This window comes from Megalopta genalis, unplaced genomic scaffold (genome assembly GCF_051020955.1).
Source record: "Megalopta genalis isolate 19385.01 unplaced genomic scaffold, iyMegGena1_principal scaffold0025, whole genome shotgun sequence".
NCBI lineage: Eukaryota > Metazoa > Arthropoda > Insecta > Hymenoptera > Halictidae > Megalopta > Megalopta genalis.
The window spans coordinates 98922-106384 of NW_027476095.1; the positions used below are offsets into that span (position 1 = coordinate 98922).

The 7463-nt window shown below is 46.0% G+C and overlaps 1 long non-coding RNA gene across 1 annotated transcript; it reads left to right on the forward strand.

Moving 5' to 3' along the window:
• Positions 1-511: 511 nt before the first annotated feature.
• On the forward strand, positions 512-3741 carry LOC143260922 (uncharacterized). The gene is made up of 4 exons (XR_013035193.1): positions 512-535; positions 794-876; positions 965-1104; positions 3584-3741. It is a non-coding gene; the product is annotated as an uncharacterized LOC143260922 (long non-coding RNA).
• Positions 3742-7463: the final 3722 nt, after the last annotated feature.

Genomic DNA, 7463 nt, shown 5'->3' on the forward strand with positions numbered 1-7463 from the left:
TGACTCCCAGGTATTTGAACTATCCAATTAAGTTTGTTATCCTTAACTTTAAAACTGTGTACAAAGTTTACTTCATTTTTTAGTTCTTCAATTTCATTCGTATCTATATGACTAAAATTTTTATAAATAAAATCTTCTTTTAGATCCTCCAATTTATAATCCTTTTCAACATCATATATAATAATGGACGGATTAATCTTTTTAGGACTTTCAATTCTAAGTCCAGCTGTTTCAAGCTTGCTCGCCTTTATTAAATTCACATCTTCAACATCTTTTACCTCCATTACCACACCTCGATTTCTCATTTGTCTTACATTTCGCACTTTTAATTTGGTTCTTACAGAATTCAATTTTTTCATTAAGTCAGCTTTAATCTGTTCATTATTTCTCTTGTCTTGTTCTTTTTCGGGTTTAATGAGCAAAACTTCATATTTTTCTTTTCTAATAGTTTTTCTTTCTTTTTCTTTTCCAGATACCCCCGGAAATACAGCCTTTCCAGTCATCGCTGAAACGTGTGCATAAGACTGTCCTTTGGGTAAGTCTTCTATTTCCTTTAATTGTTGCAAGGTTCTTAATTTTTTATTCTCTACGATTTCTTCTTGAAGTGCAGACTCAAGAATTAGCCATTTTTCTAAAATAAACTTTATTGAACTTTTATTAACTTTATTTGATTCATCGAATAAAAATTTCTCCAATTTTTCTCTTTCATGTCGAATCACTTGCAAAGATGTCTTTGTTTCAACTTCCTTATCCATTTCAGAAGTTTCATCTACACTCTTCTTTCTCTTTTTAGGTTGGTACGGCGATTCAGGTTCCCGGAACTCACCAGTTCCAGAGTAGATCGAAGAGACAGAGCTGGCCCGGCTAAGACTATAGGTGTCTCCATTTCGTGCATGACCTCTTCTCTCGTCGCACTTTGTGAGCGTTTCCGCACCATAGTTTTATGTTTAATTTTTGATTTAAGATCCATAATGAGTCCCACGAGTAGGTTGGAAAAAATGTCAACCCAGGCAGAGCCACCGTACCTGGGCAAGGCTAAATACTGCTGGAGGTCGCCAGGTATCCAGTAGTTGGCCGCTAGTGACTGGTGCTCCCACCAGCCAAGTGCGTCTTCAGTTGATTTTCTTTTTCTAAATCCAAATTGTTTATTGTTTTCAAGTCCTTTATCTCGATAAATATTATTTATTCTACTTATTAAAATTTTTTCAAATATTTTCCCCAAAATTGGCAGCAAAGCTATAGGTCTATATGATTTTAATAATTTTCTATCTTTTGCTTTATCTTTTAAAATAATTTTCACATTGGCTATTTTCCATATTTTTGGGAATATACCTTTTCGGAGACAATTATTAAAAACATCCAGTAAAATTCTGATATCAATTTTCCATAAATTTTTAATTATTTCTATTGTAAATTTATCGAATCCTGGTGCTTTTCTCTTCTTTGTGGATTTTATTGCATCATTAATTTCATCTTTTGTTATATCTTTTTCTACATTACTGTTACTATATCTTTGTATATCTTTTCTAATATTCAGTAATTCCATTGGTTCATTCATTTCATCTCCGTCAGGTACACATTTATTTAAAATCGCATTTATTGCCTGTGTGTAACTTATTGCCTGATTACCAGATGGGAGTATAACAGAACTCAAGGTCATGGGTTCATGAATTTTGTCTCTTACAATTTTATAAACAATGCTCCAAGGATCTTTATTCGCTTCTACTTTTACAAAGTTATGCCACGTATCTCTTTTGTTTTTCCTTACTTTAGCAACATATATATTTCTAATCGTTTTATATGATTCTGAATATTCTTCAATTAAATCTAATAGATGGAGCCTTCGAGCCCTACTAAGTTGTTTCTTTGCAGCATATGTTTTTCTCCGTAATTCTTTTAATTCTTCATTCCACCAAGGAACTGTTCTATTACATTTGCTAACCTTGGGAATGGATTGTCTGCAGCATTTATTTAACAATTTGTTGATATTTGTTATTGCTGCATTGGGTTCCATGTTCTTTAGATCTTCAACTATTTCTTCATTAAATTCCAAATCTACAGAATTTTCAAATTTCTCCCAATCCGCTTTCTTAACATTAAAACTTTTTTCTCTATTCCAGATTCTTCTTTGTAAAGTTGTCTTTCCAATATCAAAAATAATTAAATTATGATCGCTCGTTGTAGATAATTCCTGAACTTTCCAATTATTTATCATGTTAATTACTTTTTCATTGGCTAATGTAATATCTATATTTGATTCTCCTCTTGTAGACGAGAATGTAGGCGGATTATTTGGTTCATTCAAGATATATAAATTATTTGATATTATAAATTCTTCCCGTAGCCTTCCTCTATCATCTGTGTAATCTGAATACCATAGTGTAGATTTGGAATTCGCATCCATAGTTAATATTATATTGCTATTGTCGTCAATATTGTTCAAAATATATTCCATCCTCTTCAGAAATGGTTCCAGCGAAAGGGATGGTTGGAAATAGACATTAATAATATATAGATCAATAGATCTAGTGGTTACCTGAAAACACATTATGTGTTCGTCTTGGCAAAGAACGTCCTGTAGTATTTGTACTTTGTCATTACTCGCTATCGCTGCCACCCATGGAGAACAAACAGATGGTGAATAATCCTCATATAGTTCGAATTATATCCTCTGACTTTATTTTTAAAATTATAGGGCTCCTGAATACATAATATATCTATTTTTTGCTCTTTCATTATAATCTCCAGGTTAGCAGCAGCAGCAACAGATCTTTGAGCATTTATGTGTGCAATTTTTAGTGTCATTTCAGCCTACTACGGTATAGTTCTAAATGTCTTAGATACTCAGGACAGTCCTTACCCCGAACACTATGATTTATATCACGTCTTTTTGACCTTTCACAGTTCACACATTTGGGATGGTCCTTATTGTTGCATTCATTCTTCATGTGTTCCTTAGATCCGCATATCTCACACAATTGATCCGACATTCCACACACCTTGGCTATATGTCCGTAACCATGGCATTTGTAACATCTTGTCACATTTACATATTCTCGTATTCTGTATGTTCGCCAGGACATATATATTCTTCCACAATCCATCAAGTTCCCAAAATATTTTCCGGGAATCTGGACAATCCAATTAACTCGATTTTCTTTAACCTTGAAACTGTGTGCAAAATTAACATCGTTATTTAATTCTTTAATTTCTTCCTCAGTGCAATTTCTAAAATTTTTATTTATAAAATCTTCTTTTAAATCTTCAATTTTGTATTCTGTTTCTACATCATGTATTACTATTGATGGGCTAATCTTTTTTGGTCTTTCAACCTTGAGACCTGTAGATTCTAAATTGCTTTTACGTATTAATTCGACATCTTCGACGTCCTTGACCTCCATAATAATACCTTTATTACGCATCTGTCTTACATTTCTAACTTTCAATTTATTTCGTACAGGATTTAGTTTTTTCATAACATCAGCTTTTATTTGTTCATTATTTCTTTTATCTTCTTCTTTATCTGGTTTGATAAGTAATACTTCGTATTTTTCTCTAATAATTTTTCTGTTTTCTTTTGCAGGTTCTGGTATTGAACGAGATTGCGACTTTCCACTCGCCGCAATCATCGCATAAGAGGGTCTTTCGGTTGTGTCTCGAACTGAAGGTAAGGCTCTCAACTTCTCATTCTCCATTATTTCTTTCTGTAAGGCAGATTCCAAGACTAGCCATTTTTCTAATATAAATTTAATCGCAGATCTAACAATTTTATTAGATTAATCAAATAAAAAGGCTTCCAGTTTCTCTCTTTCTTCTCGAACCTTTCGTAGAGATGTTTCTTCTTCGTCGGTCTGTCTAACACTGGATTCATCTTCCAACTGTTTCTTCCTCTTTCTACGAGAAGACAATCCAGGTTCCAAGAACTCACTAGACGCAGACATAACAGACGAAGCCGAACTAGTTCGGCTCCGTCCTCGGGTCTCTTTTTTTTTATCGTGGGGGAAATCTGCTGGCCAGGGGGGGGGCGGGACGGGGGTAGTGCGAGGTTTGACCCGCTAAAACCCCCACGGCGGCCTAGGGCGCTGGCGATTACTGGGGGAGCCACGGGAACTCTTAACGAACACAACCGCGGCTCCCCCTCGCCTGGCCGGCCACCAGGATGGAATGGCGGTGGCCGGCCGCGTCCCGGGGGGAGATTTATCCTCCCCCATGAATAATCTTGGTTCGGCGGTGCGGGGGACCGCTCCCCGCACCGCCTCGTCACGACGGCCGCTTTTCAATGAGGGTGCCCAGGGCCCCCGCCCTGGGCACGGCGGCCGTCGGGGGCGACGATGTTCGTCGCCCCACTACCGGTATAGGGAGGAAATCTTCGGTTGGCGGGCGGCGGGCAATTAAACCAGCATAATCTGGAACACCCGCCGCCCGCCTATTCTCAGCTGCGCGGGGGGAGGCTATAGGCGTGGGCGCACACGCCGCACCCCCCGCTCACGGCGACCCCGCTCGGCAGCCTCCTTCTGCAACATTACCTGTTCGCAGAAGGCGATGGCTGCTGCCCATTTTCTCGGGCTCTCCAGCATGGCCCCAATTAAGATGGAGAGAGCGAGGTCGCGACCAACTTCCCTTCTTAGGACTCGGCGCAGCACTGAAAAGGCGGGGCATACCTCCAGTGTATGCTGCGCCGAGTCCTCCTCCGCGCCACAGTGGTGGCACACCGTCGCCGCTTCCCGACCGATGCGACACAGGTAGACACCGAAGCAGCCATGAAGTGCGGCAGGAGAGCCCCAGGGACGCGCTCGCCGGCATGGGAACAAAGCTCCGCATGCCATCTGGCGAGCGCAAGTCCCCGGGCCTGGAGCTCGAAGCACTGGACCGCCTCCTGCCCCGGCGGGCCCCCCCGAACCCGGCCAGCGATGCATATGCGCCTATAAATATAGGCGCGCATCGCCGCCTGCAGCTCGAAGGGAATTTCTCCCGCCAGAGCAAGCGCCGCCACGGAAGACGTGGTGCGGTAGCCTCTTATGAGGCGGAGGGCCATCTGCCTCTGAAGCCGGCGCAACAACAGTGTCTTGCGCCGGTTTGCCCTCACGGACGGCGCCCAAATCGGGGCGCCGTATAAGGTCATGGACCGCACCACGCCCAGGTATAGGCGGCGCACCATATCGCCCGGCCCCCCGAGATTGGGCAACAGGCGGCCCAGCGCAGCCGCCGCCCTCTCAACTCGGGGGACGAGGCGGCCGAAATGCGCTCCGAACCTCCAGTGGCTGTCGAGGATCAGTCCGAGATACTTGATCTCAGACTTCAATTCGACGCAGGCTTCTCCAACCCGGATCCACGATCCGGCCGGTGGCCGCGACCGAGGCCGTCCAAACCAGACGGCCTCGGCCTTCTCCGGGGCCATCTTCAGCCCCAGATCGTGGATCCTCGCGACGACGGCTGCCACCGCAACCTCCGCTCGTCGGATGGTCCTATCGAAGGTGTCCCCGACGGTGACCACCAACGTGTCGTCTGCATAGCAGACAAGGGTGGCACCGTCGGGCAGGGAGACCTTCTCCAGGACCGCGTTATACCCCAGGTCCCACAGGAGTGGTCCTAGCACGGACCCCTGTGGGACCCCGCAGTCCACCTCCCTCCGAATCATCCCGTACTGGCCCGGGTATTCTACCCACCTGTCCCGCAGGTAGGCCCCGATCACCCGCCTCAGATAGGGAGGCACCTGATGCTCAAACAGGGCCTCCCTAATGGCGGACCAGGACAGGGTGTTGAAGGCATTGACGATGTCAATGGACACCGCCAAGCACACCGCGCCTCGTGCCACGGCATTGTCCGAGAGGGACTTAAAACGATCGATTGCGTCGATCGTCGACCGCCCCTCCCGGAAGCCGAACTGGCAGTCCGCCAGATCGGGGCCATCGCTGGACAGGTGCCTGGCGAGGCGGGCGGCAATGATCTTCTCAAAGATCTTGCCCACCTCGTCCAGGAGACAAATGGGCCGGTACGCGGAGGGAGAATCCGCAGGCCTCCGAGCATCCCCGGATCCAGGCTCTCCGTCACAGGGGGCGCCCAGGGACGTAATCGTCCCATCGCCATTTTGTATGGGCGCCCCCATGGTCCTCGGGTCTCTCCCTCTACCACGTCCTCCTCCCCTACTCTCACTTTGTGAGCGTTTCCGCTCCATCATTTTATGTTTTATTTTATTTTTCAGATCCATAGTGTTCCCACGAGCAGGTTGGGAAATATGTCGACCCAGGTAGAGCCACCATACCTGAGCAAGGCTAAATACTGCCGGAGGTCGCCAGGTATTCAGCAGTTGGCCGCTAACGACTGATGCTCCCATCAGCCACACCCCGATGCAAGACCGGGGTGTACCCCATCGCCGCGCACCATAGCTTAGGGTTAGGGATTTTTTAGAGAGGTTATCATCCTCGCGGTCCGGCCGGTTAAGGCAAGACCCCCGGGCCCGTAAAACATGACCACGGGCTTACGGTATGAGGTTCAATTTTAGTCTGGCCTCTCACCTCAAGCCACTCCGGCTAGGTAGGACCTACCAGGGAAACAAGTTCCCCGCCGGCACAGCCTTGAGGATCATCGAGGCTCGCAAGCCCCCCCACCACGACAAGATACGAACCACGGGGGGGGGAGTAGATAGGGACAGCTAGTGTCTATTGAATAGAGCATTCATGAGGCCGAGGCCTGCTCTGACCGGGCGAAGCAGTGCTTGCTTATGCCGGTCGATGTTAAATCAGCGGTGAACGGCTGCGAAGGAACCGGGACTTAGATCCATCGCGCCCTCGCTGTTAAGTTCATTGGACCGGGGAGTCAGAAGACCCGGTCTTAACTCTCGGTCGGCTGCAAGGAGTTAGTAGATAGGGACATTTATTGCAAATCTGGCCACCGCGAAAGTGGCGCAGATATGTTTCCTCGCCAGGTCTGGCATACACAAGAAATTTAGTATCCACCCCCCGACGGAACACCTACGAGGGGTCCGAACGTGGGTAAACCAACGCCTTCTCTTATCGGTCATTAGGCCGGGTACGGAGGACCCAGTCTTAACTCCGCGTCCGTGTAAGGAGTTTTGTGGTTTGCTTTGCCCCAAAGTGCCACACGACAGCAATTGTACAGCGTGTCAGGCTAGAGGGCGAGTAGATAGGGACAGAGGGAATCTCGTTAATCCATTCATGCGCGTCACTAATTAGATGACGAGGCATTTGGCTAAACCTGTACCACTATCAGAAGCGTAGTGGTAGACTTCCGGGAATTAACCCTCCCGTGAGGTTATAACAAATAAATAACAACAATGAATGGATTAATCCCGGACCCACTTTCTAGATCCACTGCCTCAGGATCTGCCCCGGCTCTTGGAAAAATTAGAACGGGGACCCTTTCGGGAGGCGAACTTGGCCTAGTGCCGTAGCACGCGTCCAGGGAAAACCACGAGGAGGTGTCGCCCCGAGATATGTGATCAA